At 39.2% G+C, this 5,090-nt stretch overlaps 2 long non-coding RNA genes across 3 annotated transcripts; both read left to right on the forward strand.

The window, feature by feature from the left end:
- Positions 1-254: 254 nt before the first annotated feature.
- Positions 255-1,048, forward strand: LOC145422294 (uncharacterized). 2 transcript variants are annotated; one of them, XR_013903581.1, is made up of 4 exons: positions 255-385; positions 469-570; positions 621-693; positions 852-1,048. It is a non-coding gene; the product is annotated as an uncharacterized LOC145422294 (long non-coding RNA). The 2 variants fall into 2 exon arrangements; XR_013903580.1 differs by having other exon boundaries at positions 803-904.
- Positions 1,049-4,307: 3,259 nt separating this feature from the next.
- On the forward strand, positions 4,308-4,881 carry LOC145422295 (uncharacterized). The gene is made up of 2 exons (XR_013903582.1): positions 4,308-4,770; positions 4,823-4,881. It is a non-coding gene; the product is annotated as an uncharacterized LOC145422295 (long non-coding RNA).
- Positions 4,882-5,090: the final 209 nt, after the last annotated feature.

Consider the following 5,090-nt stretch of genomic DNA (forward strand, 5'->3'; position numbering starts at 1 on the left):
GTCAGGTCTCAGTTCTCAAAAAAAAAATTGTCAGGTATCAGACAAAAAATTGTCAGGTATCAGAGAAAAATTTGTCAGGTCTCAGTTCTCAAAAAAAAATTGTCAGGTATCAGACAAAAAATTGTCAGGTCTCAGTTCTCAAAAAAAAAAATTGTCAGGTATCAGACAAAAAATTGTCAGGTCTCAGTTCTCAAAAAAAAATTGTCAGGTATCAGACAAAAAATTGTCAGGTCTCAGTTCTCAAAAAGAAAAATTGTCAGGTATCAGACAAAAAATTGTCAGGTCTCAGTTCTCAAAAAGAAAAATTGTCAGGTATCAGACAAAAAATTGTCAGGTCTCAGTTCTCAAAAAAAAAATTGTCAGGTATCAGACAAAAAATTGTCAGGTCTCAGTTCTCAAAAAGAAAAATTGTCAGGTATCAGACAAAAAATTGTCAGGTATCAGTTCTCAAAAAAAACAAATTGTCAGGTATCAGAGAAAAATTTGTCAGGTCTCAGTTCTCAAAAAAAAATTGTCAGGTATCACACAAAAATTTGTCAGGTCTCAGTTCTCAAAAAGAAAAATTGTCAGGTATCAGACAAAAAATTGTCAGGTCTCAGTTCTCAAAAAAAAATTGTCAGGTATCAGACAAAAAATTGTCAGGTCTCAGTTCTCAAAAAAAAAATTGTCAGGTATCAGACAAAAAATTGTCAGGTCTCAGTTCTCAAAAAAAAATTGTCAGGTCTCAGTTCTCAAAAAAAAATTGTCAGGTATCAGACAAAAAATTGTCAGGTCTCAGTTCTCAAAAAAAAAAAATTGTCAGGTATCAGACAAAAAATTGTCAGGTCTCAGTTCTCAAAAAAAATTGTCAGGTATCAGAGAAAAATTTGTCAGGTCTCAGTTCTCAAAAAAAAATTGTCAGGTATCAGAGAAAAATTTGTCAGGTCTCAGTTCTCAAAAAAAAAATTGTCAGGTATCAGACAAAAAATTGTCAGGTCTCAGTTCTCAAAAAAAAAAATTGTCAGGTATCAGACAAAAAATTGTCAGGTCTCAGTTCTCAAAAAAAAAAGTCAGGTATCAGACAAAAAATTTTCAGGTCTCAGTTCTCAAAAAAAAATTGTCAGGTATCAGACAAAAAATTGTCAGGTCTCAGTTCTCAAAAAAAAATTGTCAGGTATCAGACAAAAAATTGTCAGGTCTCAGTTCTCAAAAAAAAAATTGTCGATCTCTAAGGAAACGGTGGGAACTCTTATTTGTGCAGGAGATTTTAATTTACTGTTAAATCCCAGATTAGACTCAAATAATAGGGACAGGAAAAGCACGTCTGGAGGGAAACGGGTTAAAGGAATGTTAACGGAATTGGGGCTTATTGACGTGTGGCGATCTATCCATGGGTCAGCGTCAGGATTCACTTTTTACTCTGCTCGACACTCAGTGTATTCGAGGATAGATTACTGTTTTATGTTTAATAGGGATTTACACAGGATAAAAGATTGCAGAATAGGTCCAAGAGATGTCTCTGACCACAGTGGAATTTATATAACGTTACATTTGGACGGGACACGGAAGACAACTTTGTGGAGACTAAATACCGGTATGTTAAATGACCCCGCTTTTGTGAAACAAATGACAGCCGATCTTAACTTGTACCTGCAGGACAATGATAATGGAGAGACAAATCACAGTATTGTATGGGATGCAGCCAAAGCTGTCCTCAGAGGAAAAATAATTGCGTGGTCGACCGTGATTAAAAGGAAAAAGTCACAAGAATTGTTACAACTGCAGGATAGATTAATGGCCTTGGAACAGTCAGGTCTAAAGGATAAAAATACTACAGTAACCCACCAGATCAGACAGATTAAGCAGGAGATAGATAAGATATTGAGCGAAGAAGTAGAGAAAAACATAAGGTTCATGAAACAGAGGTATTATGAGGCGGGGCCTAAGGCGGCGAAGCAGTTGGCGTGGCGGATTAGAAAACAGCAAGCTGAAAATAATATTTATAAGATTAGAGACCCGGTTGGTAACAATGTTGTAACTGACCTGGATGAAATTCAAAAAGCGTTTGAAAACTATTACAAATCCTTATATAGTCAATCTACTCAGGGTGATGTAAATAAGATGACTGACTTTTTGAATTCCTTAGACCTGCCTACGATTGGTCGAGAAGCAAATAGTAAGTTAACGTCCTTAATATCTCAGGAAGAAATAATTAAAGCTATCTCCAGCCTTAAATCCAATAAATCACCAGGTACCGGGCTCCCTGCCGAATGGTACAAAACCATGAGGGAAAGCCTTCTTCCCCTGTTGGAAACTAGTTTTAACTACATTTTGAAAGGAGGTCTGGTACCTCCCTCTTGGAAGGAGGCCTTCATATCTGTTTTGCCAAAGGGGGGACAGGATAGACTAAACTGCAAATCTTATAGGCCGATAAGTGTCCTGAACTCAGACTATAAACTATACACAACTATTTTGGTGCGAAGAATGGATGCTGTAATGCCTTCTTTGATTGATGAAGACCAAACGGGTTTCTTGAAAAATAGACAAACCCACGATAATATTAGACGAGCTTTACACATCATCGAACACATTAATAATAAGAAAAAAAGCTCAATTATTCTTAGCTTAGATGCTGAAAAAGCATATGATTCAGTGAATTGGGACTTCCTCTTCCTAGTGATGAAAAGATTTGGTTTCTGTAGCGAGTTTATAAGATGTTTCCAAGCTCTTTATTCTCTCCCTACTGCCAGAATAAAAATTAACGGTAGCCTCTCCGATACAATTTTTTTAGAACGAGGATGTAGACAGGGGTGTCCAGCAAGCCCCTACCTCTTCAACTTGTTTATCGAACCTCTAGCCCAGGCTATACGTCAGGAAACATCGTTGAAAGGGATTGTAATAGGAGGGGACGAGTACAAGGTGTGTTTATACGCAGATGATGTCTTGGTGACAATCACGGATCCCAGCTCAGGTATACCAGTGTTAATGGGGATGTTGGAAACATATGGCCTGTATTCAGGGTATGTCCTTAATGTCAAAAAAACTCAAGTTCTGTCATTTAATTTTTCTCCGGACCAGACACTACTGGCAAAATTCAAGTTTAATTGGGAGGCAACTGCTATCAAATATTTGGGAGTGTTTCTGCCTAGAGATCTGACACAACTGTACGATATTAATTACAGTCGTATTAATAGAGAAATATATAGCGATCTCAACATTTGGGCCTTGCTCCCTCTCGACCTTGGCAACAGGATACAGATAATTAAAATGAATATTCTCCCCAAACTACTCTATCTTTTTCTTGCTTTACCTATTCAAATTCCAGAGAAGCAATTCAGGGAATGGAATAAGCAGATTTCGAGATTCATTTGGCTTAGCAAAAGACCAAGGGTGAAGTTCTCTACTTTGCAGTTGCCGAAAGACAAAGGGGGCTTGGCTCTACCTTCATTAAGGAATTACTACTTATCTGCTCAGCTGAGGTCCTTGGTGTGTTGGTGTAATCCATCTTTTTGTGCGAGGTGGAAGACTATTGAGATGTCTCTCTCAGACACGCCAATCCAGTCTAGACTTGGTCACGCGGCTTCTGATTTGGACGATACCTTGACGCCCAGCCACTGGGTCACTTTTACATTAAAAATATGGAGGGGAGTGGTCAAGCAGGCGCAACTCCAGGAAGAGATAAAACTTCTGAGGTGGCCAGCGTATGACCCTGATTTTTTTACCTGCTTCCCACGATAGTAGATTTAAACAATGGGTGTGGCATGGAATCACTGCTGGGTGTTTGGTTATTGTAAAATCTAAAATTATGGCTTTTGATACCCTATGCAAGACTTACGATCTCGGGAAACAAGACTTTTTTCGATACTTGCAACTCCGTGACTATATTGGCAAAAGACTGAAGAGCTGTGTCCGTGGAGACTTCTCGATTGTTGATATTTTCATTGATGCTTATGACTCTGGGAGTAACAGAGCCTTGATAAGTAAACCGTATAAATGTCTGACTAAGCTCAAAGGGCACTCAACGATTTACATAAAGCAGAAATGGGAAAAAGAAATGGACATTGTGATTACAGAAGATGGGTGGGCACGGATCTGGGAGACACAGTTTACCACAACTAACTCCAACATGTGGCGGGACTTCTGCTGGAAGAACATTATACGCTATTTCATAACGCCTAAACAGAAGTCTAAATTCAGTGCTACACCTGCGTTTTGCTGGAGGAATTGTGGGGAAGTCATGGCTGATTACGGTCATATATTCTGGTCCTGCCCACTCATACGACCCTTCTGGACGGAAGTTATAAAGATAATTACAGAGGTGTTGGGATTCCACGTGTCTTGTACATTTACCTCATTGTATCTGGGATATTTTACAGATGATTTAGTTGCAGATGATGTTTACCTTCTGAAAGTTCTCTTGGCTTCTGCGAAGAAGGCCACAACAAAACGCTGGCTCTGTAGAGATCCTCCCACTGTAACACTTTTTACCTCTATAGTGGAAGACGTCAAATTGATGGACTGTATGACTTTCACTCTGCGACTGCAGGGAGATTTGGGAAGGAGACGGTGGAGAAAATGGCTGGACTTTATAGCTTGTGGCAGCACCCTTTAATGCATAGAATTAGTAATGCAGACTTGTTGACGTATGTATGTGTGGATGTGCAGATGTATGTACAGGTGTATGTTATCTTCCCATGACCTCATACTGTTTCTGTTTTTTCTTTTTTCTTTTATCTTGTTGCATAAAAATGTTCCTAAACAAATAAAAAGTGTCAAAAAAAAATTTGTCAGGTATCAGACAAAAATTTGTCAGGTCTCAGTTCTCAAAAAAAAAAATTGTCAGGTATCAGACAAAAAAATGTCAGGTCTCAGTTCTAAAAAAAAAATTGTCTTGGCTGCGCCTAGAAATCCTGTCCATAAAAATTATGAACAGAACCGGAGACAAAGGGCAGCCCTGGCGGAGCCCATCACCCACCGGGAACGAGTCCGACTTATTGCCGGCAATGCGAACCAAGCTCTTGCAACGGTTGTATAGGGATCGAATGGCCCATAGCAATGGGCCAGACACCCCGTACTCCCGCAACACCTCCCACAGGACACCCCGAGGGACA

Source organism: Astatotilapia calliptera, chromosome 19 (genome assembly GCF_964374335.1).
Source record: "Astatotilapia calliptera chromosome 19, fAstCal68.1, whole genome shotgun sequence".
Lineage (NCBI taxonomy): Eukaryota > Metazoa > Chordata > Actinopteri > Cichliformes > Cichlidae > Astatotilapia > Astatotilapia calliptera.